The sequence below is a fragment of the Vespula vulgaris genome, chromosome 7 (genome assembly GCF_905475345.1).
Source record: "Vespula vulgaris chromosome 7, iyVesVulg1.1, whole genome shotgun sequence".
Lineage (NCBI taxonomy): Eukaryota > Metazoa > Arthropoda > Insecta > Hymenoptera > Vespidae > Vespula > Vespula vulgaris.
Window position 1 is genome coordinate 6,232,362 of NC_066592.1, and position 27,046 is coordinate 6,259,407.

At 42.2% G+C, this 27,046-nt stretch overlaps 1 long non-coding RNA gene across 3 annotated transcripts; it reads right to left on the reverse strand.

Moving 5' to 3' along the window:
- Positions 1-10,384: 10,384 nt before the first annotated feature.
- On the reverse strand, positions 10,385-26,662 carry LOC127065418 (uncharacterized). Of its 3 annotated transcripts, XR_007782041.1 has the most exons (18): positions 26,148-26,662; positions 25,917-26,053; positions 25,701-25,837; positions 25,478-25,621; positions 25,312-25,419; positions 25,110-25,217; positions 24,879-25,015; positions 24,656-24,799; positions 24,490-24,597; positions 24,259-24,395; positions 24,042-24,179; positions 23,832-23,959; positions 22,903-23,778; positions 22,586-22,820; positions 21,703-21,913; positions 21,441-21,647; positions 20,918-21,342; positions 10,385-10,537 (listed from the first exon to the last, which is right to left on the reverse strand). It is a non-coding gene; the product is annotated as an uncharacterized LOC127065418 (long non-coding RNA). The 3 variants fall into 3 exon arrangements; XR_007782043.1 differs by lacking the exons at positions 10,385-10,537; positions 20,918-21,342; positions 21,441-21,647; positions 21,703-21,913 and adding an exon at positions 21,945-22,237 and having other exon boundaries at positions 26,148-26,659; XR_007782042.1 differs by lacking the exons at positions 10,385-10,537; positions 20,918-21,342; positions 21,441-21,647; positions 21,703-21,913; positions 22,586-22,820 and adding an exon at positions 22,328-22,501 and having other exon boundaries at positions 26,148-26,657.
- Positions 26,663-27,046: the final 384 nt, after the last annotated feature.

Below are 27,046 nucleotides of genomic sequence, written 5' to 3' on the forward strand. Positions count from 1 at the left end.
GATTCTTTGAACACCCGTGTAAAAATCTAAGTCCCTCGATGGTCCTTGGGCGATGCAACGATTGCTGCACCTGGAAAGAAACGGACTAACGAGGATTCTACTCTAAAATCCACGAACCGAGATGCCTTTCCGCTTCGGGAGCTTCTGGCTTCTCAGCAAACTGGAGATGTATAAAACCCCGCTTACAGATTGCTCCACCGTCCACACCGTCGGCTTCAGATATCTCGAGACACGACCGGTCGTGCCTATATTTCGTTATTTCAAAGATCAAAACGAAGTCTTCGGTAGGACTAAATGTCGCGATCGCGAACACCCACGCGCGTGCCGGCCGTCACGCGCGTGAGTGTTTTCCCTATCATTCGCGTACGGAAGCAAGGAGTCATACCCTTTCTGCTATATAATTCCTATATAATAGAGATTATATGCAAAGAGGTTCCTTTAACTCCCGTGTAAAAATCCCACGACGATAAGTCCAGCGATCACCTAAGCTGAAACAGAAGAAGAATAAAAGAAGAGATAAAATAAAAGCAAATATTAAAGAGATATTAAAAATTAAATATAAGAGCAAAAATTAAAAAGTAAATAAAAGATTTATATGAAAGCAAAAATTAAAAATATAATGAAAACTAAATATAAATGCAAAAATTAAAAAGTTAATAAAAGTTAAATATAAAAGTAAAAATTATATATAAAATTAAATGCATAAAGATATTTATATTTAACATATTTTCTGTAAACTTTGTATCCTGTAAAAATTTAATTTCGCGATGATTGGTCCCGCGATGATTGGTCCCGCGATGATCGGTCCCTCGATGATCGTTCCCTCGATGATCTAACCTGAAACATAAAAGGAGTAAAAAAAAAGTGGAGATAAATGAAAAAGAAGAAAGGAAAAGAAACGATGTAGAGAAAAATAGAAAATGAAACGTGGAGTATTTGCGTAAGTGAACCTGAGAAAAATAAAATTCCGAACGATTATTTTGCATCTCGAAAATCATTTCGCTCGAGGAAGATCAGAGTACCATTATTGAGTTCGATTTTTCCCTAGTGAAAGAACCATACCCGCCTAAGGCCCACACCCGAGGGCCCATCCCAAGGGTCCCACCCGAGACTTGAGATAAAAAAGGAATTTTGGTAAAAGATTGAAATATGCAGCCTTTCGCCCGGTAGTACTTCCGCTATATAATTATTTAAATATCCATATATAATTTAGTTATAAACTATTGATGTAATTTAGATACAATTTCAATATATTGCAAGTACTACCGACCCAGGTCCCACCGCTTGGAGGTTGCTGCATCTGGGGACCCACGGGCTAACGGTGACTCTACTCTAAAGTTCGCGTGACCGGCGTGATCAAATAATCGACGTTCCATAAACCGAAGTCCCCGGTAGGACTTTTAATCGCGCCCGAACACTCCCGTGAGTGTTAAAATAACGGTGACTCTACTCTAAATTCGCGTCCGCGGCGTTCTATGCACTAACCAAGAAATCAGGCGGCTAACTGAAGGAGGATCAGTCCACTCTTACGGATAGCAAACCACACTACTCGGCAGCACATAAACCGACTCACTAGCACAATCGGCAATTTATTCGTTTTTGGCATTCAAACGTAGTCCATATCGGTAAGACTTTTAATCGCGCCCGAACACTCCCGTGAGTGTTAGAAGAACGGTGACTCTACTTTAAATTCGCGTTCGCGGCGTTCTATGCACTAACCAAAAAATCAGGCGGCTAACTGGCGGAGGGTGAGTCCACTCTTACGGATAGCAAACGATACTATTCGGCAGCACATAAACCGACTCACTAGCATGACCGGTCATTTATTCGTTTTTAGCAATCAAACGTAGTCCATATCGGTAGGACTTTTAATCGCGCCCGAACACTCCCGTGAGTGTTAGAAGAACGGTGACTCTACTTTAAATTCGCGTTCGCGGCGTCCTATGCACTAACCAAGAAATCAGGCGGCTAACTGGCGGAGGATCAGTCCACTCTTACGGATAGCAAACCACACTACTCGGCAGCACAGAAGCCGACTCACTAGCACGACCGGTCATTTATTCGTTTTTAGCAAACAAACGTAGTCCATATCGGTAGGACTTTTAATCGCGCCCGAACACTCCCGTGAGTGTTAGAAGAACGGTGACTCTACTTTAAATTCGCGTTCGCGGCGTCCTATGCACTAACCAAGAAATCAGGCGGCTAACTGGCGGAGGATCAGTCCACTCTTACGGATAGCAAACCACACTACTCGGCAGCACATAAGCCGACTCACTAGCACGACCGGTCATTTATTCGTTTTTAGCAAACAAACGTAGTCCATATCGGTAGGACTTTTAATCGCGCCCGAACACTCCCGTGAGTGTTAGAAGAACGGTGACTCTACTTTAAATTCGCGTTCGCGGCGTCCTATGCACTAACCAAGAAATCAGGCGGCTAACTGGCGGAGGATCAGTCCACTCTTACGGATAGCAAACCACACTACTCGGCAGCACAGAAGCCGACTCACTAGCACGACCGGTCATTTATTCGTTTTTAGCAAACAAACGTAGTCCATATCGGTAGGACTTTTAATCGCGCCCGAACACTCCCGTGAGTGTTAGAAGAACGGTGACTCTACTTTAAATTCGCGTTCGCGGCGTTCTATGCACTAACCAAAAAATCAGGCGGCTAACTGGCGGAGGGTGAGTCCACTCTTACGGATAGCAAACGATACTATTCGGCAGCACATAAACCGACTCACTAGCATGACCGGTCATTTATTCGTTTTTAGCAATCAAACGTAGTCCATATCGGTAGGACTTTTAATCGCGCCCGAACACTCCCGTGAGTGTTAGAAGAACGGTGACTCTACTTTAAATTCGCGTTCGCGGCGTTCTATGCACTAACCAAAAAATCAGGCGGCTAACTGGCGGAGGGTGAGTCCACTCTTACGGATAGCAAACGATACTATTCGGCAGCACATAAACCGACTCACTAGCATGACCGGTCATTTATTCGTTTTTAGCAATCAAACGTAGTCCATATCGGTAGGACTTCTAATCGCGCCCGAACACTCCCGTGAGTGTTAGAAGAACGGTGACTCTACTTTAAATTCGCGTTCGCGGCGTCCTATGCACTAACCAAGAAATCAGGCGGCTAACTGGCGGAGGATCAGTCCACTCTTACGGATAGCAAACCACACTACTCGGCAGCACATAAGCCGACTCACTAGCACGACCGGTCATTTATTCGTTTTTAGCAAACAAACGTAGTCCATATCGGTAGGACTTTTAATCGCGCCCGAACACTCCCGTGAGTGTTAGAAGAACGGTGACTCTACTTTAAATTCGCGTTCGCGGCGTCCGATGCACTAACCAAGAAATCAGGCGACTAACTGGCGGAGGATCAGTCCACTCTTACGGATAGCAAACCACACTACTCGGCAGCACATAAGCCGACTCACTAGCACGACCGGTCATTTATTCGTTTTTAGCAATCAAACGTAGTCCATATCGGTAGGACTTTTAATCGCGCCCGAACACTCCCGTGAGTGTTAGAAGAACGGTGACTCTACTTTAAATTCGCGTTCGCGGCGTTCTATGCACTAACCAAGAAATCAGGCGGCTAACTGGAGGAGGGTCAGTCCACTCTTACGGATAGCAAACCACACTACTCGGCAGCACATAAACCGACTCACTAGCACAACCGGTCATTTATTCGTTTTTACCAATCAAACGTAGTCCATGTCGGTAGGACTTTTATTCGCGCCCGAGAACCCCACGTCTCTGCCCGCCGACACAGGCGTGAGAGTTCTTCCTATCTTGCCCGTATTCGCGTCTAGCAATCGATTATGAAACGAACATTTCGACGATATATGGGACCCTCGAAGATATATGGGACCCTCGCCGATATGTCGAAGTCCATGAAATGGAGGAGAAGCAGAAGAGAAAGAGAAGAAAAGAAAGCCGGAACATGCGCGCATGTGGAGGGGATAGAATTCGGAAGAGAAAGAAGAAGGCATATCCGGAAAGTAACACGTGCACGTGTGAGAACGATGAAATGGAAGAGAAAATGTGGACATAGAGTGTAGCTACACATGACCAAAACCGCAGTACGAAAATCGAGCTCGATTTTTCGATACTGAAAGGGGGAAACCCGCACAGAAGCCCACACCCACGAGCCCAACTCATAGGTCCCACCCGAAAGAAATTAGAATAATTAACCTTGAGTATTTATTTGCGAGTATAGAAAAGATGTTTGAAACAATGTAAAATGCACGAAGTTCGATGTTTAATTGGAATTGCATAGAAAAGATTTTGGAAAAATCTTAAAGAACGCAGCCATTCGCAAGGTGATACTTGCAGCCTACAAGATTTCGATATATCACAAGTACTTCCGACCCAGGTCCCACCGCGTGGAGGTTGCTGCTTCTGGAGACCCACGGACTAACGGTGGCTCTACTCTTTACTACTTCTGCTACTATCAAGAAAGCAAAGCAACGGGGCGATCTCCACTCCCGACGAATTCAAGTTTCCAAACGCTAAAATTGCAGCCCCATGCGTATTCGCATTTGGGAACCGACTTACGCATAGCTCAACTATCCAACATCGAAAGCTTCGATCATCACTTGAGCACAACCGGTCGTACTTTCGCGACAAACGCCGGAACCCAAAATTGAATCTACCGCAGTCACGATACTTACGCGAGCATTCCGGAGATACTCACGCGAATATGTTGAATACGTTAGAGCCAATGTTGGACTTTAACGCGCCCGAGAACACCAACGCCTTTGCCAGCCGACAGAAGCGAGTGTCCTTCTATCTTGCCCGAACGGGAGAAAAGAAATCCTTCCACGCCTGAGGTAGAAAGATTCTTTGAACACCCGTGTAAAAATCTAAGTCCCTCGATGGTCCTTGGGCGATGCAACGATTGCTGCACCTGGAAAGAAACGGACTAACGAGGATTCTACTCTAAAATCCACGAACCGAGATGCCTTTCCGCTTCGGGAGCTTCTGGCTTCTCAGCAAACTGGAGATGTATAAAACCCCGCTTACAGATTGCTCCACCGTCCACACCGTCGGCTTCAGATATCTCGAGACACGACCGGTCGTGCCTATATTTCGTTATTTCAAAGATCAAAACGAAGTCTTCGGTAGGACTAAATGTCGCGATCGCGAACACCCACGCGCGTGCCGGCCGTCACGCGCGTGAGTGTTTTCCCTATCATTCGCGTACGGAAGCAAGGAGTCATACCCTTTCTGCTATATAATTCCTATATAATAGAGATTATATGCAAAGAGGTTCCTTTAACTCCCGTGTAAAAATCCCACGACGATAAGTCCAGCGATCACCTAAGCTGAAACAGAAGAAGAATAAAAGAAGAGATAAAATAAAAGCAAATATTAAAGAGATATTAAAAATTAAATATAAGAGCAAAAATTAAAAAGTAAATAAAAGATTTATATGAAAGCAAAAATTAAAAATATAATGAAAACTAAATATAAATGCAAAAATTAAAAAGTTAATAAAAGTTAAATATAAAAGTAAAAATTATATATAAAATTAAATGCATAAAGATATTTATATTTAACATATTTTCTGTAAACTTTGTATCCTGTAAAAATTTAATTTCGCGATGATTGGTCCCGCGATGATTGGTCCCGCGATGATCGGTCCCTCGATGATCGTTCCCTCGATGATCTAACCTGAAACATAAAAGGAGTAAAAAAAAAGTGGAGATAAATGAAAAAGAAGAAAGGAAAAGAAACGATGTAGAGAAAAATAGAAAATGAAACGTGGAGTATTTGCGTAAGTGAACCTGAGAAAAATAAAATTCCGAACGATTATTTTGCATCTCGAAAATCATTTCGCTCGAGGAAGATCAGAGTACCATTATTGAGTTCGATTTTTCCCTAGTGAAAGAACCATACCCGCCTAAGGCCCACACCCGAGGGCCCATCCCAAGGGTCCCACCCGAGACTTGAGATAAAAAAGGAATTTTGGTAAAAGATTGAAATATGCAGCCTTTCGCCCGGTAGTACTTCCGCTATATAATTATTTAAATATCCATATATAATTTAGTTATAAACTATTGATGTAATTTAGATACAATTTCAATATATTGCAAGTACTACCGACCCAGGTCCCACCGCTTGGAGGTTGCTGCATCTGGGGACCCACGGGCTAACGGTGACTCTACTCTAAAGTTCGCGTGACCGGCGTGATCAAATAATCGACGTTCCATAAACCGAAGTCCCCGGTAGGACTTTTAATCGCGCCCGAACACTCCCGTGAGTGTTAAAATAACGGTGACTCTACTCTAAATTCGCGTCCGCGGCGTTCTATGCACTAACCAAGAAATCAGGCGGCTAACTGAAGGAGGATCAGTCCACTCTTACGGATAGCAAACCACACTACTCGGCAGCACATAAACCGACTCACTAGCACAATCGGCAATTTATTCGTTTTTGGCATTCAAACGTAGTCCATATCGGTAGGACTTTTAATCGCGCCCGAACACTCCCGTGAGTGTTAGAAGAACGGTGACTCTACTTTAAATTCGCGTTCGCGGCGTTCTATGCACTAACCAAAAAATCAGGCGGCTAACTGGCGGAGGGTGAGTCCACTCTTACGGATAGCAAACGATACTATTCGGCAGCACATAAACCGACTCACTAGCATGACCGGTCATTTATTCGTTTTTAGCAATCAAACGTAGTCCATATCGGTAGGACTTTTAATCGCGCCCGAACACTCCCGTGAGTGTTAGAAGAACGGTGACTCTACTTTAAATTCGCGTTCGCGGCGTCCTATGCACTAACCAAGAAATCAGGCGGCTAACTGGCGGAGGATCAGTCCACTCTTACGGATAGCAAACCACACTACTCGGCAGCACATAAGCCGACTCACTAGCACGACCGGTCATTTATTCGTTTTTAGCAAACAAACGTAGTCCATATCGGTAGGACTTTTAATCGCGCCCGAACACTCCCGTGAGTGTTAGAAGAACGGTGACTCTACTTTAAATTCGCGTTCGCGGCGTCCGATGCACTAACCAAGAAATCAGGCGGCTAACTGGCGGAGGATCAGTCCACTCTTACGGATAGCAAACCACACTACTCGGCAGCACATAAGCCGACTCACTAGCACGACCGGTCATTTATTCGTTTTTAGCAAACAAACGTAGTCCATATCGGTAGGACTTTTAATCGCGCCCGAACACTCCCGTGAGTGTTAGAAGAACGGTGACTCTACTTTAAATTCGCGTTCGCGGCGTCCTATGCACTAACCAAGAAATCAGGCGGCTAACTGGCGGAGGATCAGTCCACTCTTACGGATAGCAAACCACACTACTCGGCAGCACAGAAGCCGACTCACTAGCACGACCGGTCATTTATTCGTTTTTAGCAAACAAACGTAGTCCATATCGGTAGGACTTTTAATCGCGCCCGAACACTCCCGTGAGTGTTAGAAGAACGGTGACTCTACTTTAAATTCGCGTTCGCGGCGTTCTATGCACTAACCAAAAAATCAGGCGGCTAACTGGCGGAGGGTGAGTCCACTCTTACGGATAGCAAACGATACTATTCGGCAGCACATAAACCGACTCACTAGCATGACCGGTCATTTATTCGTTTTTAGCAATCAAACGTAGTCCATATCGGTAGGACTTTTAATCGCGCCCGAACACTCCCGTGAGTGTTAGAAGAACGGTGACTCTACTTTAAATTCGCGTTCGCGGCGTTCTATGCACTAACCAAAAAATCAGGCGGCTAACTGGCGGAGGGTGAGTCCACTCTTACGGATAGCAAACGATACTATTCGGCAGCACATAAACCGACTCACTAGCATGACCGGTCATTTATTCGTTTTTAGCAATCAAACGTAGTCCATATCGGTAGGACTTCTAATCGCGCCCGAACACTCCCGTGAGTGTTAGAAGAACGGTGACTCTACTTTAAATTCGCGTTCGCGGCGTCCTATGCACTAACCAAGAAATCAGGCGGCTAACTGGCGGAGGATCAGTCCACTCTTACGGATAGCAAACCACACTACTCGGCAGCACATAAGCCGACTCACTAGCACGACCGGTCATTTATTCGTTTTTAGCAAACAAACGTAGTCCATATCGGTAGGACTTTTAATCGCGCCCGAACACTCCCGTGAGTGTTAGAAGAACGGTGACTCTACTTTAAATTCGCGTTCGCGGCGTCCGATGCACTAACCAAGAAATCAGGCGACTAACTGGCGGAGGATCAGTCCACTCTTACGGATAGCAAACCACACTACTCGGCAGCACATAAGCCGACTCACTAGCACGACCGGTCATTTATTCGTTTTTAGCAATCAAACGTAGTCCATATCGGTAGGACTTTTAATCGCGCCCGAACACTCCCGTGAGTGTTAGAAGAACGGTGACTCTACTTTAAATTCGCGTTCGCGGCGTTCTATGCACTAACCAAGAAATCAGGCGGCTAACTGGAGGAGGGTCAGTCCACTCTTACGGATAGCAAACCACACTACTCGGCAGCACATAAACCGACTCACTAGCACAACCGGTCATTTATTCGTTTTTACCAATCAAACGTAGTCCATGTCGGTAGGACTTTTATTCGCGCCCGAGAACCCCACGTCTCTGCCCGCCGACACAGGCGTGAGAGTTCTTCCTATCTTGCCCGTATTCGCGTCTAGCAATCGATTATGAAACGAACATTTCGACGATATATGGGACCCTCGAAGATATATGGGACCCTCGCCGATATGTCGAAGTCCATGAAATGGAGGAGAAGCAGAAGAGAAAGAGAAGAAAAGAAAGCCGGAACATGCGCGCATGTGGAGGGGATAGAATTCGGAAGAGAAAGAAGAAGGCATATCCGGAAAGTAACACGTGCACGTGTGAGAACGATGAAATGGAAGAGAAAATGTGGACATAGAGTGTAGCTACACATGACCAAAACCGCAGTACGAAAATCGAGCTCGATTTTTCGATACTGAAAGGGGGAAACCCGCACAGAAGCCCACACCCACGAGCCCAACTCATAGGTCCCACCCGAAAGAAATTAGAATAATTAACCTTGAGTATTTATTTGCGAGTATAGAAAAGATGTTTGAAACAATGTAAAATGCACGAAGTTCGATGTTTAATTGGAATTGCATAGAAAAGATTTTGGAAAAATCTTAAAGAACGCAGCCATTCGCAAGGTGATACTTGCAGCCTACAAGATTTCGACACATCACAAGTACTTCCGACCCAGGTCCCACCGCGTGGAGGTTGCTGCTTCTGGAGACCCACGGACTAACGGTGGCTCTACTCTTTACTACTTCTGCTACTATCAAGAAAGCAAAGCAACGGGGCGATCTCCACTCCCGACGAATTCAAGTTTCCAAACGCTAAAATTGCAGCCCCATGCGTATTCGCATTTGGGAACCGACTTACGCATAGCTCAACTATCCAACATCGAAAGCTTCGATCATCACTTGAGCACAACCGGTCGTACTTTCGCGACAAACGCCGGAACCCAAAATTGAATCTACCGCAGTCACGATACTTACGCGAGCATTCCGGAGATACTCACGCGAATATGTTGAATACGTTAGAGCCAATGTTGGACTTTAACGCGCCCGAGAACACCAACGCCTTTGCCAGCCGACAGAAGCGAGTGTCCTTCTATCTTGCCCGAACGGGAGAAAAGAAATCCTTCCACGCCTGAGGTAGAAAAATTCTTTGAACACCCGTGTAAAAATCTAAGTCCCTCGATGGTCCTTGGGCGATGCAACGATTGCTGCACCTGGAAAGAAACGGACTAACGAGGATTCTACTCTAAAATCCACGAACCGAGATGCCTTTCCGCTTCGGGAGCTTCTGGCTTCTCAGCAAACTGGAGATGTATAAAACCCTGCTTACAGATTGCTCCACCGTCCACACCGTCGGCTTCAGATATCTCGAGACACGACCGGTCGTGCCTATATTTCGTTATTTCAAAGATCAAAACGAAGTCCTCGGTAGGACTAAATGTCGCGATCGCGAACACCCACGCGCGTGCCGGCCGTCACGCGCGTGAGTGTTTTCCCTATCATTCGCGTACGGAAGCAAGGAGTCATACCCTTTCTGCTATATAATTCCTATATAATAGAGATTATATGCAAAGAGGTTCCTTTAACTCCCGTGTAAAAATCCCACGACGATAAGTCCAGCGATCACCTAAGCTGAAACAGAAGAAGAATAAAAGAAGAGATAAAATAAAAGCAAATATTAAAGAGATATTAAAAATTAAATATAAGAGCAAAAATTAAAAAGTAAATAAAAGATTTATATGAAAGCAAAAAGTAAAAATATAATGAAAACTAAATATAAATGCAAAAATTAAAAAGTTAGTAAAAGTTAAATATAAAAGTAAAAATTATATATAAAATTAAATGCATAAAGATATTTATATTTAACATATTTTCTGTAAACTTTGTATCCTGTAAAAATTTAATTTCGCGATGATTGGTCCCGCGATGATTGGTCCCGCGATGATCGGTCCCTCGATGATCGTTCCCTCGATGATCTAACCTGAAACATAAAAGGAGTAAAAAAAAAGTGGAGATAAATGAAAAAGAAGAAAGGAAAAGAAACGATGTAGAGAAAAATAGAAAATGAAACGTGGAGTATTTGCGTAAGTGAACCTGAGAAAAATAAAATTCCGAACGATTATTTTGCATCTCGAAAATCATTTCGCTCGAGGAAGATCAGAGTACCATTATTGAGTTCGATTTTTCCCTAGTGAAAGAACCATACCCGCCTAAGGCCCACACCCGAGGGCCCATCCCAAGGGTCCCACCCGAGACTTGAGATAAAAAAGGAATTTTGGTAAAAGATTGAAATATGCAGCCTTTCGCCCGGTAGTACTTCCGCTATATAATTATTTAAATATCCATATATAATTTAGTTATAAACTATTGATGTAATTTAGATACAATTTCAATATATTGCAAGTACTACCGACCCAGGTCCCACCGCTTGGAGGTTGCTGCATCTGGGGACCCACGGGCTAACGGTGACTCTACTCTAAAGTTCGCGTGACCGGCGTGATCAAATAATCGACGTTCCATAAACCGAAGTCCCCGGTAGGACTTTTAATCGCGCCCGAACACTCCCGTGAGTGTTAAAATAACGGTGACTCTACTCTAAATTCGCGTCCGCGGCGTTCTATGCACTAACCAAGAAATCAGGCGGCTAACTGAAGGAGGATCAGTCCACTCTTACGGATAGCAAACCACACTACTCGGCAGCACATAAACCGACTCACTAGCACAATCGGCAATTTATTCGTTTTTGGCATTCAAACGTAGTCCATATCGGTAGGACTTTTAATCGCGCCCGAACACTCCCGTGAGTGTTAGAAGAACGGTGACTCTACTTTAAATTCGCGTTCGCGGCGTTCTATGCACTAACCAAAAAATCAGGCGGCTAACTGGCGGAGGGTGAGTCCACTCTTACGGATAGCAAACGATACTATTCGGCAGCACATAAACCGACTCACTAGCATGACCGGTCATTTATTCGTTTTTAGCAATCAAACGTAGTCCATATCGGTAGGACTTTTAATCGCGCCCGAACACTCCCGTGAGTGTTAGAAGAACGGTGACTCTACTTTAAATTCGCGTTCGCGGCGTCCTATGCACTAACCAAGAAATCAGGCGGCTAACTGGCGGAGGATCAGTCCACTCTTACGGATAGCAAACCACACTACTCGGCAGCACATAAGCCGACTCACTAGCACGACCGGTCATTTATTCGTTTTTAGCAAACAAACGTAGTCCATATCGGTAGGACTTTTAATCGCGCCCGAACACTCCCGTGAGTGTTAGAAGAACGGTGACTCTACTTTAAATTCGCGTTCGCGGCGTCCTATGCACTAACCAAGAAATCAGGCGGCTAACTGGCGGAGGATCAGTCCACTCTTACGGATAGCAAACCACACTACTCGGCAGCACAGAAGCCGACTCACTAGCACGACCGGTCATTTATTCGTTTTTAGCAAACAAACGTAGTCCATATCGGTAGGACTTTTAATCGCGCCCGAACACTCCCGTGAGTGTTAGAAGAACGGTGACTCTACTTTAAATTCGCGTTCGCGGCGTTCTATGCACTAACCAAAAAATCAGGCGGCTAACTGGCGGAGGGTGAGTCCACTCTTACGGATAGCAAACGATACTATTCGGCAGCACATAAACCGACTCACTAGCATGACCGGTCATTTATTCGTTTTTAGCAATCAAACGTAGTCCATATCGGTAGGACTTTTAATCGCGCCCGAACACTCCCGTGAGTGTTAGAAGAACGGTGACTCTACTTTAAATTCGCGTTCGCGGCGTTCTATGCACTAACCAAAAAATCAGGCGGCTAACTGGCGGAGGGTGAGTCCACTCTTACGGATAGCAAACGATACTATTCGGCAGCACATAAACCGACTCACTAGCATGACCGGTCATTTATTCGTTTTTAGCAATCAAACGTAGTCCATATCGGTAGGACTTCTAATCGCGCCCGAACACTCCCGTGAGTGTTAGAAGAACGGTGACTCTACTTTAAATTCGCGTTCGCGGCGTCCTATGCACTAACCAAGAAATCAGGCGGCTAACTGGCGGAGGATCAGTCCACTCTTACGGATAGCAAACCACACTACTCGGCAGCACATAAGCCGACTCACTAGCACGACCGGTCATTTATTCGTTTTTAGCAAACAAACGTAGTCCATATCGGTAGGACTTTTAATCGCGCCCGAACACTCCCGTGAGTGTTAGAAGAACGGTGACTCTACTTTAAATTCGCGTTCGCGGCGTCCGATGCACTAACCAAGAAATCAGGCGACTAACTGGCGGAGGATCAGTCCACTCTTACGGATAGCAAACCACACTACTCGGCAGCACATAAGCCGACTCACTAGCACGACCGGTCATTTATTCGTTTTTAGCAATCAAACGTAGTCCATATCGGTAGGACTTTTAATCGCGCCCGAACACTCCCGTGAGTGTTAGAAGAACGGTGACTCTACTTTAAATTCGCGTTCGCGGCGTTCTATGCACTAACCAAGAAATCAGGCGGCTAACTGGAGGAGGGTCAGTCCACTCTTACGGATAGCAAACCACACTACTCGGCAGCACATAAACCGACTCACTAGCACAACCGGTCATTTATTCGTTTTTAGCAATCAAACGTAGTCCATGTCGGTAGGACTTTTATTCGCGCCCGAGAACCCCACGTCTCTGCCCGCCGACACAGGCGTGAGAGTTCTTCCTATCTTGCCCGTATTCGCGTCTAGCAATCGATTATGAAACGAACATTTCGACGATATATGGGACCCTCGAAGATATATGGGACCCTCGCCGATATGTCGAAGTCCATGAAATGGAGGAGAAGCAGAAGAGAAAGAGAAGAAAAGAAAGCCGGAACATGCGCGCATGTCGAGGGGATAGAATTCGGAAGAGAAAGAAGAAGGAATATCCGGAAAGTAACACGTGCACGTGTGAGAACGATGAAATGGAAGAGAAAATGTGGACATAGAGTGTAGCTACACATGACCAAAACCGCAGTACGAAAATCGAGCTCGATTTTTCGATACTGAAAGGGGGAAACCCGCACAGAAGCCCACACCCACGAGCCCAACTCATAGGTCCCACCCGAAAGAAATTAGAATAATTAACCTTGAGTATTTATTTGCGAGTATAGAAAAGATGTTTGAAACAATGTAAAATGCACGAAGTTCGATGTTTAATTGGAATTGCATAGAAAAGATTTTGGAAAAATCTTAAAGAACGCAGCCATTCGCAAGGTGATACTTGCAGCCTACAAGATTTCGACACATCACAAGTACTTCCGACCCAGGTCCCACCGCGTGGAGGTTGCTGCTTCTGGAGACCCACGGACTAACGGTGGCTCTACTCTTTACTACTTCTGCTACTATCAAGAAAGCAAAGCAACGGGGCGATCTCCACTCCCGACGAATTCAAGTTTCCAAACGCTAAAATTGCAGCCCCATGCGTATTCGCATTTGGGAACCGACTTACGCATAGCTCAACTATCCAACATCGAAAGCTTCGATCATCACTTGAGCACAACCGGTCGTACTTTCGCGACAAACGCCGGAACCCAAAATTGAATCTACCGCAGTCACGATACTTACGCGAGCATTCCGGAGATACTCACGCGAATATGTTGAATACGTTAGAGCCAATGTTGGACTTTAACGCGCCCGAGAACACCAACGCCTTTGCCAGCCGACAGAAGCGAGTGTCCTTCTATCTTGCCCGAACGGGAGAAAAGAAATCCTTCCACGCCTGAGGTAGAAAGATTCTTTGAACACCCGTGTAAAAATCTAAGTCCCTCGATGGTCCTTGGGCGATGCAACGATTGCTGCACCTGGAAAGAAACGGACTAACGAGGATTCTACTCTAAAATCTACGAACCGAGATGCCTTTCCGCTTCGGGAGCTTCTGGCTTCTCAGCAAACTGGAGATGTATAAAACCCCGCTTACAGATTGCTCCACCGTCCACACCGTCGGCTTCAGATATCTCGAGACACGACCGGTCGTGCGTATATTTCGTTATTTCAAAGATCAAAACGAAGTCCTCGGTAGGACTAAATGTCGCGATCGCGAACACCCACGCGCGTGCCGGCCGTCACGCGCGTGAGTGTTTTCCCTATCATTCGCGTACGGAAGCAAGGAGACGTACCCTTCCTGCATATAATGAAGATTATATGCAGAGAGGTTCCTTTAACTTCCGTGTAAAAATCCCACGTCGATAAGTCCAGCGATCACCTAACTTGAAACAGAAAAAGGACAATAGACTGTACTATATATATTTAAAAGAATATATTATATACATAGTAAAATATGAGTAAAAATTAAAAAGATAACACAAATTAAATATGAAAGCTAAAATTAAAAAGGTAATAAAAGTTAAATATTAGAGCAAAAATTATATGCAATAAGACATTTATATTCAAAAAGATCTCTATTAAAATTTAATTTCAGGATGATCCACCTCTCGATGATCGCTCGCTCGATGATCGCTCTCCCGATGATCTAACCTGAAACAGAAAAAGAGTAAAAAAAAAAGAAAAGTGGAGAAAAAGAGAAGAAGTTAAAAAGAAGAAAGGAAAAGAAACGAAGTAGAGAAAAATAGAAAAAGAATCGTGGAGTATTTGCGTAAGTGAACGTGAGACAAATAAAATTCCGAACGATTGATGTTCATCTCGAAAATCGTTTCACTCGAGGAAGATTAGAGTACCATTATTGAGTTAGATTTTTCCCTAATGAAAGAACCAAACCCGCCTAAGGCCCTCACCCGTGGGCCCCTCCCAAGGGTCCCACCCGATAGAAAATCAAGAATTTAACCAACAATTTAAAATAATTGTTTAACTATAATATGCAGCTATTCGCCCGGTAGTACTTGCATTCTAACTAAGTTATATTCATAATTTAGTTATAAATTTTAGATAATATATATATATAAATAATTTAGTTATAAACTTTTGATATAATTTGGACACAATTTCAATGTATTGCAAGTACTACCGACCCAGGTCCCACCGCTTGGAGGTTGCTGCATCTGGGGACCCACGGGCTAACGGAGACTCTACTCTACAGTTCGCGTGACCGGCGTGATCAAATAATCGACGTTCTATAAAACGAAGTCCCCGGTAGGACTTTTAATCGCGCCCGAACACTCCCGTGAGTGTTAGAGGAACGGTGACTCTACTTTAAATTCGCGTTCGCGGCGTTCTATGCACTAACCAAGAAATCAGGCGGCTACACTGAAGGAGGATCAGTCCACTCTTACGGATAGCAAACCACGTTACTCGGCAGCACATAAGCCGACTCACTAGCACGACCGGTCATGTATTCGTTTTTAGCAATCAAACGTAGTCCATATCGGTAAGACTTTTAATCGCGCCCGAACACTCCCGTGAGTGTTAGAAGAACGGTGACTCTACTTTAAATTCGCGTTCTCGGCGTCCTATGCACTAACCAAGAAATCAGGCGGCTACACTGAAGGAGGATCAGTCCACTCTTACGGATAGCAAACCACGTTACTCGGCTGCACATAAGCCGACTCACTAGCACGACCGGTCATTTATTCGTTTTTAGCAATCAAACGTAGTCCATATCGGTAGGACTTTTAATCGCGCCCGAACACTCCCGTGAGTGTTAGAAGAACGGTGACTCTACTTTAAATTCGCGTTCGCGGCGTCCTATGCACTAACCAAGAAATCAGGCGGCTACACTGAAGGAGGATCAGTCTACTCTTACGGATAGCAAACCACACTACTCGGCAGCACATAAACCGACTCACTAGCACGACCGGTCATTTATTCGTTTTTAGCAATCAAACGTAGTCCATATCGGTAGGACTTTTAATCGCGCCCGAACACTCCCGTGAGTGTTAGAAGAACGGTGACTCTACTTTAAATTCGCGTTCGCGGCGTCCTATGCACTAACCAAGAAATCAGGCGGCTAACTGGCGGAGGATCAGTCCACTCTTACGGATAGCGAACCACACTACTCGACAGCACATAAGCCGACTCACTAGCACGACCGGTCATTTATTCGTTTTTAGCAATCAAACGTAGTCCATATCGGTAGGACTTTTAATCGCGCCCGAACACTCCCGTGAGTGTTAGAAGAACGGTGACTCTACTTTAAATTCGCGTTGGCGGCGTTCTATGCACTAACCAAGAAATCAGGCGGCTACACTGAAGCAGGGTCAGTCCACTCTTACGGATAGCAAACCAGACTACTCGGCAGCACATAAGCCGACTCACTAGCACGACCGGTCATTTATTCGTTTTTAGCAATCAAACGTAGTCCATATCGGTAAGACTTTTAATCGCGCCCGAACACTCCCGTGAGTGTTAGAAGAACGGTGACTCTACTTTAAATTCGCGTTTGCGGCGTTCTATGTACTAACCAAGAAATCAGGCGGCTACACTGAAGCAGGGTCAGTCCACTCTTACGGATAGCAAACCACACTACTCGGCAGCACATAAACCGACTCACTAGCACGACCGGTCATTTATTCGTTTTTAGCAATCAAACGTAGTCCATATCGGTAGGACTTTTATTCGCGCCCGAGAACCCCACGTCTCTGCCCGCCGACACAGGCGTGAGAGTTCTTCCTATCTTGCCCGTATTCGCGTCTAGCAATCGATTATGAAACGAACATTTCGACGATATATGGGACCCTCGAAGATATATGGGACCCTCGCCGATATGTCGAAGTCCATGAAATGGAGGAGAAGCAGAAGAGAAAGAGAAGAAAAGAAAGCCGGAACATGCGCGCATGTCGAGGGGATAGAATTCGGAAGAGAAAGAAGAAGGAATATCCGGAAAGTAACACGTGCACGTGTGAGAACGATGAAATGGAAGAGAAAATGTGGACATAGAGTGTAGCTACACATGACCAAAACCGCAGTACGAAAATCGAGCTCGATTTTTCGATACTGAAAGGGGGAAACCCGCACAGAAGCCCACACCCACGAGCCCAACTCATAGGTCCCACCCGAAAGAAATTAGAATAATTAACCTTGAGTATTTATTTGCGAGTATAGAAAAGATGTTTGAAACAATGTAAAATGCACGAAGTTCGATGTTTAATTGGAATTGCATAGAAAAGATTTTGGAAAAATCTTAAAGAACGCAGCCATTCGCAAGGTGATACTTGCAGCCTACAAGATTTCGACACATCACAAGTACTTCCGACCCAGGTCCCACCGCGTGGAGGTTGCTGCTTCTGGAGACCCACGGACTAACGGTGGCTCTACTCTTTACTACTTCTGCTACTATCAAGAAAGCAAAGCAACGGGGCGATCTCCACTCCCGACGAATTCAAGTTTCCAAACGCTAAAATTGCAGCCCCATGCGTATTCGCATTTGGGAACCGACTTACGCATAGCTCAACTATCCAACATCGAAAGCTTCGATCATCACTTGAGCACAACCGGTCGTACTTTCGCGACAAACGCCGGAACCCAAAATTGAATCTACCGCAGTCACGATACTTACGCGAGCATTCCGGAGATACTCACGCGAATATGTTGAATACGTTAGAGCCAATGTTGGACTTTAACGCGCCCGAGAACACCAACGCCTTTGCCAGCCGACAGAAGCGAGTGTCCTTCTATCTTGCCCGAACGGGAGAAAAGAAATCCTTCCACGCCTGAGGTAGAAAGATTCTTTGAACACCCGTGTAAAAATCTAAGTCCCTCGATGGTCCTTGGGCGATGCAACGATTGCTGCACCTGGAAAGAAACGGACTAACGAGGATTCTACTCTAAAATCCACGAACCGAGATGCCTTTCCGCTTCGGGAGCTTCTGGCTTCTCAGCAAACTGGAGATGTATAAAACCCCGCTTACAGATTGCTCCACCGTCCACACCGTCGGCTTCAGATATCTCGAGACACGACCGGTCGTGCCTATATTTCGTTATTTCAAAGATCAAAACGAAGTCCTCGGTAGGACTAAATGTCGCGATCGCGAACACCCACGCGCGTGCCGGCCGTCACGCGCGTGAGTGTTTTCCCTATCATTCGCGTACGGAAGCAAGGAGTCATACCCTTTCTGCTATATAATTCCTATATAATAGAGATTATATGCAAAGAGGTTCCTTTAACTCCCGTGTAAAAATCCCACGACGATAAGTCCAGCGATCACCTAAGCTGAAACAGAAGAAGAATAAAAGAAGAGATAAAATAAAAGCAAATATTAAAGAGATATTAAAAATTAAATATAAGAGCAAAAATTAAAAAGTAAATAAAAGATTTATATGAAAGCAAAAATTAAAAATATAATGAAAACTAAATATAAATGCAAAAATTAAAAAGTTAATAAAAGTTAAATATAAAAGTAAAAATTATATATAAAATTAAATGCATAAAGATATTTATATTTAACATATTTTCTGTAAACTTTGTATCCTGTAAAAATTTAATTTCGCGATGATTGGTCCCGCGATGATTGGTCCCGCGATGATCGGTCCCTCGATGATCGTTCCCTCGATGATCTAACCTGAAACATAAAAGGAGTAAAAAAAAAGTGGAGATAAATGAAAAAGAAGAAAGGAAAAGAAACGATGTAGAGAAAAATAGAAAAAGAAACGTGGAGTATTTGCGTAAGTGAACCTGAGAAAAATAAAATTCCGAACGATTATTTTGCATCTCGAAAATCATTTCGCTCGAGGAAGATCAGAGTACCATTATTGAGTTCGATTTTTCCGTAGTGAAAGAACCATACCCGCCTAAGGCCCACACCCGAGGGCCCCTCCCAAGGGTCCCACCCGAGACTTTAGATAAAAAAGGAATTTTGGTAAAAGATTGAAATATGCAGCCTTTCGCCCGGTAGTACTTGCAGTATATAGTTATATATATTATTTAGTTATAGATTTTAAATATTATTTAGACATAAATTTCCACATATTGCAAGTACTACCGACCCAGGTCCCACCGCTTGGAGGTAACTGCATATGGGGACCCACGGGCTAACGGGGACTCTACCCTAAAATTCGCAAAACTCGCGCGAACAAGTAATCGACTTAATTAAACGAAGTCCACGGTAGGACTTTTAATCGCGCTCGGACACTCACGTGAATGTCCGAATGACGGTGACTCTACTCTTAATTACGCATTACCGACGTAATCTAATTTGTACTTCAAACAAATAAAACTTGATCTTATGAAAACAAAATTGTAAGTTTAATTGAACTTTAAAGAAAATAAAAATGAAAAATTTGTGACTCGACTTTAATGTAAAACTTGATTTTATTAAAATAAAGTTATGATTTTAATTTAAATTTGAAAAAGAAAAACGCGATAACTCGACTTTAACAATGGAAATACATAAAATATGTAAAAATTCAATTCGCGTACGCGTGAAAATGTAGGATGGGAGACGGAATATTACGTCGTCTCAGTTTCTCAAATCTACATTACTACTACATAAGAGCATTTTGAGTGACTACGTGATAAAATTAAAATACTACTAAGAGCCATTTTCGAAGAGTTCCGTGGAACCTTCGAAAATAGCTCGATAATCTAATAATTGCCCTCTTGAGCCACAATTTGTGGGGGCCTCTTCGGCATATAGCCTCTTCTTTGCTTCGTGCCCTAATCGCTACAATAGAACACATTCGATAACTATCGTCGGTACTAAATAACTACAACCGACCCTTATTCTAAGACGTAGAAGAAAACCAATAAATCTAAAGCAACTCTGAACCAAACCTGAAACGAAAAATCGAGAAAGCATCGGAAGAGAAACGAGAAATAATATATTAATTGCTGCAAATCCTAAGCTAAAAATTGATTAACTTATTATATGTTCTACGCGTTGTGATTCTACAAGTCTCTTTGTCTTTTATCAACGACTCTATTCTTTCAGAAGCAATGACTCTACTTTATTCATTCAAAAGCAATGATTCTACTGAGACTTTTCTTTTAATAATAAAAATAATTAATCTTTAATTAAAAATTTAATGAAAAATCATTGGACGCTCCTTCTTACAAGCAATTATTCGAATTATTAGAAAAGAAATCATACGATTTCGCTTGTAATCCAGAGATTATCCATCGCGAATGTCTTCTAACTTATTGATTATTAAAATTCGCGAATATCGTGATACTTTATCATTTTCGTAAAGGAAAATTATTTCAAAATGCTTTTAAATATTCAAAATTTCAAATAATTATAATTAACGCGTTTAAGCAAGAAGACTCTATCCTGATCTAATAAATAAATCAAAAACGAACCATTCACGAGTAAATTTCCGAAGAAATTTACTAGTGGTCACTCAATGCTCTTCTACTAATTAATTACAACCAATCACCCGTGCCGATTCGGACCTTTCGTCCTCGGCATGATTGAGTGATCGGAGGGATTTAAAAATAAACTTACTACTTAAGAAGTTCTGCGATGGCTCCAAAACACTGGACCGCGATTTAGGTCGAAATTGAGGGTGGATGATTTGTAGTTGGTTGAAAATGAGGTAGGTCGACATCGAAGTTGGTCGAGATCCTCTTCAGTGATGCACTGACTCTAATTCGCGGTAGTTATTTATTAACGAACGATCACTGAATCTATTTAGCGAAACTCTACTATTCTTTATAAGTAACAGTCTGTGCGACTGTTAAAAAATCAAAAAACTACGCGAACAAACACTGACTCTAACGACTGCATTGCGCGCAGTCCATGTAATAACACTTATGGTTTAAATCGCGAAACGCGAACGAACAAACACTGCTTCTACTTCGCGATATTTTTATTTTAATGATAGGAACACTCGATTACTTTATCACTACGCGCGCGACTGCAATAAGATTCTGAAACATAAAAATAGAAACAAAATTATCGGTATTACTGTTATAATAAAAGACTGTATAAATCATTCAACAAATATGTGATAGAGAAATATACTTACTTTAAGTCTTTGTTAATACTCGCTCGAATGACATCCTGCGAAAATTTCTAAGTCCACTCCTGGAGATAGATTGTCGAAGTCTACGCAAGTGTGAAAATTTCTAAGTCCACTCGTGGAGATAGAGTTTCAAAGTCCACGCAAGTGTGAAAATTTCTAAGTCCACACATGGAGGTAGATCGTCAGTCTTCGACAGTGCAGCATCGAAATCTGAAACACAAGAAACAGTACAAGATTTCGAAAATATGAGTGATAGAAAATATACTTGCGTCGATTCTTCGTTAATACTAGCTTGAGTGGCATCCTGCGAAAATTTCTAAGTCCACTCCTGGAGATAGATTGTCGAAGTCTACGCAAGTGTGAAAATTTCTAAGTCCACTCGTGGAGATAGAGTTTCAAAGTCCACGCAAGTGTGAAAATTTCTAAGTCCACACATGGAGGTAGATCGTCAGTCTTCGAAAGTGCAGAATCGAAATCTGAAACAAAAAAAAAAAAACAGTACAAGATTTCCAAAATATGAGTGATAGAAAATATACTTGCGTCGATTCTTCGTTAATACTAGCTTGAGTGGCATCCTTCGAAAATTTCTAAGTCCACTCGTGGAGATAGACTGTCGAAGTCCACGCAAGTGTGAAAATTTCTAAGTCCACTCGTGGAAATAGATTTTCAAAGTCCACGCAAGTATGAAAATTTCTAAGTCCACTCGTGGAGATAGAGTTTCAAAGTCCACGCAAGTGTGAAAATTTCTAAGTCCACACATGGAGGTAGATCGTCAGTCTTCGACAGTGCAGCATCGAAATCTGAAACACAAGAAACAGTACAAGATTTCGAAAATATGAGTGATAGAAAATATACTTGCGTCGATTCTTCGTTAATACTAACGAGTGGCATCATGCGAAAATTTCTAAGTCCACTTGTGGAGATAGACTGTCGAAGTCCACGCAAGTGTGAAAATTTCTAAGTCCACTCGTGGAGATAGATTTTCAAAATCCACGCAAGTATGAAAATTTCTAAGTCCACACATGGAGGTAGATCGTCAGTCTTCGAAAGTGCAGAATCGAAATCTGAAACAAAAAAAAAACAGTACAAGATTTCCAAAATATGAGTGATAGAAAATATACTTGCGTCGATTTTTCGTTAATACTAACGAGTGGCATCATGCGAAAATTTCTAAGTCCACTTGTGGAGATAGACTGTCGAAGTCCACGCAAGTGTGAAAATTTCTAAGTCCACTTGTGGAGATAGACTGTCGAAGTCCACGCAAGTGTGAAAATTTCTAAGTCCACTCGTGGAGATAGATTTTCAAAATCCACGCAAGTATGAAAATTTCTAAGTCCACACATGGAGGTAGATCGTCAGTCTTCGAAAGTGCAGAATCGAAATCTGAAACAAAAAAAACAGTACAAGATTTCCAAAATATGAGTGATAGAAAATATACTTGCGTCGATTCTTCGTTAATACTAACTTGAGTGGCATCCTTCGAAAATTTCTAAGTCCACTCGTGGAGATAGATTGTGAGAGACCACGCAAGTGCAAAAATTTCTTAGTCCACTCGAGGAGATAGATTGTGAAAGCCCACGCAAGTGTAAAAATTTCTAAGTCCACTCGTGGAGATAGATTTTTAAAGTTCTCCAAAGATGCGAAACTTTCTAAGTTCACTGGTCAAAGTCCAACGCACAACTGAACCAGGAACTATACAGGTCGGCCAAAGACCCGATATTGTTGTCGTCTCTCGAAGCCGTGTATCCCCACTTCGCATTTAAGTCTAAAATCAAATAAATTGTTATATATTTGAATTAACTGTTCGTTAATACTTGCACGTATGGCATCCGTGAAAATTTCTAAGTTCACTGGTCAAAGTCCAACGCACAACTGAACCAGGAATTATAAATGTCGGTCAAATATCCGATATTGTTGTCATCTCTCGAAGCCGCGTATCCCCTCTTCGCATTTAAGTCTAAAATCAAATAAGCTGTTATATATTTGAATTAACTGTTTGTTAATACATGCACGAATGGCATCCGCGAAAATTTCTAAGTTCACTGGTCAAAGTCCAACGCACAACTGAACCAGGAATTATAAATGTCGGTCAAATATCCGATATTGTTGTCATCTCTCGAAGCCGCGTATCCCCTCTTCGCATTTAAGTCTAAAATCAAATAAGCTGTTATATATTTGAATTAACTGTTTGTTAATACATGCACGAATGGCATCCGCGAAAATTTCTAAGTTCACTGGTCAAAGTCCAACGCACAACTGAACCAGGAATTATAAATGTCGGTCAAATATCCGATATTGTTGTCATCTCTCGAAGCCGCGTATCCCCTCTTCGCATTTAAGTCTAAAATCAAATGAACTGTTGTATATTTGAATTAACTGTTCATTAATACTTACATGAATGGCATCTACGAAATTTTCTAAGTTCACTCGTGGAGATAGATTGACAGTCCTCGAAAGTGTGAAAATTTCTAAGTCCACACATGGAGGTAGATCGTCAGTCTTCGACAGTGCAGCATCGAAATCTGAAACACAAGAAACAGTACAAGATTTCGAAAATATGAGTGATAGAAAATATACTTGCGTCGATTCTTCGTTAATACTAACGAGTGGCATCATGCGAAAATTTCTAAGTTCACTCCTCGAAATACGAAATCAAATTAAGCCAATAACTGTCAAAAACAGTCAAAGGTCCGATTTTGTTGTCGTCACGAGTGGGAGAGTACCCCACTACATCATTTAATTCTGAAACAAAATAAATCGTATAGAATATTGAAAGACTTCATGATATAATTATATACTTATATTAACTCTTCTCTATTACTTGCGGAGAATGCGTATTTCAAGAACTGCGAGGTGTATTCGTCGAAACTCGTAACAAGACTGTATCATTAACTGTCAAAGTCGGTGCGCTTATATTATCGTCAGGAGTGGGAGAGTACCCCACTACATCATTTAATTCTGAAACAAGAAATCGTATAGAATATTGAAAGACTGAGTGAAATAAATATTTACTTATATTAACTCTTCTCCACTATTTGCAGAGAATGCTTACTGCAAGAACTGCGATGTTTATTCGTCGAAATTTGTGCGAAGACTGTCAAAGTCGGTCCGCTTATATTATCTTTAGGAGTGGGAGAGTACCCCACTACACCATTTAATTCTGAAACAAGGAATCGTTTAGAATATTGACAAAATGCGTGATATAATTATGTATTTACATTAACTCTTCTCTACTACTTGCGGAGAATTCATACTGCAAGAACTGCGATGTGTACTCGTCGAAATTCGTGCGAAGACTGTCAAAGTCGGTCCGCTTATATTATCGTCAGGAGTGGGAGAGTACCCCACTACATCATTTAATTCTGAAACAAAACAAATCGTATAGAATATTGAAAGACTTCATGATATAATTATATACTTATATTAACTCTTCTCTATTACTTGCGGAGAATGCGTATTTCAAGAACTGCGAGGTGTATTCGTCGAAACTCGTAACAAGACTGTATCATTAACTGTCAAAGTCGGTGCGCTTATATTATCGTCAGGAGTGGGAGAGTACCCCACTACATCATTTAATTCTGAAACAAGAAATCGTATAGAATATTGAAAGACTGAGTGAAATAAATATTTACTTATATTAACTCTTCTCCACTATTTGCAGAGAATGCTTACTGCAAGAACTGCGATGTTTATTCGTCGAAATTTGTGCGAAGACTGTCAAAGTCGGTCCGCTTATATTATCGTCAGGAGTGGGAGAGTACCCCACTACATCATTTAATTCTGAAACAAGAAATCGTATAGAATATTGAAAGACTGAGTGAAATAAATATTTACTTATATTAACTCTTCTCCACTATTTACAGAGAATGCTTACTGCAAGAACTGCGATGTTTATTCGTCGAAATTTGTGCGAAGACTGTCAAAGTCGGTCCGCTTATATTATCTTTAGGAGTGGGAGAGTACCCCACTACACCATTTAATTCTGAAACAAGGAATCGTTTAGAATATTGACAAAATGCGTGATATAATTATGTATTTACATTAACTCTTCTCTACTACTTGCGGAGAATTCATACTGCAAGAACTGCGATGTGTACTCGTCGAAATTCGTGCGAAGACTGTCAAAGTCGGTCCGCTTATATTATCGTCAGGAGTGGGAGAGTACCCCACTACATCATTTAATTCTGAAACAAAACAAATCGTATAGAATATTGAAAGACTTCATGATATAATTATATACTTATATTAACTCTTCTCTATTACTTGCGGAGAATGCGTATTTCAAGAACTGCGAGGTGTATTCGTCGAAACTCGTAACAAGACTGTATCATTAACTGTCAAAGTCGGTGCGCTTATATTATCGTCAGGAGTGGGAGAGTACCCCACTACATCATTTAATTCTGAAACAAAACAAATCGTATAGAATATTGAAAGACTTCATGATATAATTATATACTTATATTAACTCTTCTCTATTACTTGCGGAGAATGCGTATTTCAAGAACTGCGAGGTGTATTCGTCGAAACTCGTAACAAGACTGTATCATTAACTGTCAAAGTCGGTGCGCTTATATTATCGTCAGGAGTGGGAGAGTACCCCACTACACCATTTCATTCTGAAACAAGAAATCGTATAGAATATTGAAAGACTGAGTGAAATAAATATTTACTTATATTAACTCTTCTCCACTATTTGCAGAGAATGCTTACTGCAAGAACTGCGATGTTTATTCGTCGAAATTTGTGCGAAGACTGTCAAAGTCGGTCCGCTTATATTATCTTTAGGAGTGGGAGAGTACCCCACTACACCATTTCATTCTGAAACAAGAAATCGTTTAGAATATTGACAAAATGCGTGATATAATTATGTATTTACATTAACTCTTCTCTACTACTTGCGGAGAATTCATACTGCAAGAACTGTTATGTTTATTCGTCGAAATGCGTGAGAAGACTGTCAAAGTCGGTACGCTTATATTATCATCAGGAGTGGGAGATTACCCCACTACACCATTTAATTCTGAAACAAGAAATCATATAGAATATTGAAAGAAGAATGATATAACTATTCGTTCTTCTCTTCTCTTCTCTTCTTCTCTCTCTAACTCTTCATTCTTACTCGCAGAGAACGTATCCTGCGAAACCTGCGATATGTACTCGTCGAGGTACAATGCGAAACTGAACTGGTAACTATTAAAGTCAATCAAATGTTTCATATTGTTATTATCACTTGCAGCCAAGTATCTCTACTTTACAATTTAAGTCTAAAATGAAATAATTTGATTAGCATATTAAAACACTTAGCGATATAATAATGTACTTGCTATTTTTCAATATAATGTTAATAGGAATTAATGTTTTCTAAACCTGTAATATGTATATTTAAAGCGATGCAATACGCTTGCGCCGCACGATTCGTTTAACTGTATTGACCTATAGATGTCGCCCTCACAGTTCCAGTTCGTACCAGAGCGTTGGACGGGTTTGTATCGCTCTCGTTAATTACATAGAATTAGTAGATTTTTTTAAAAATACATTCTCTTCCTTTATATCAATCCATAGTTAAATACACGGATTTTCATAAGGACGTGTTCGTAAATCCCGGCATC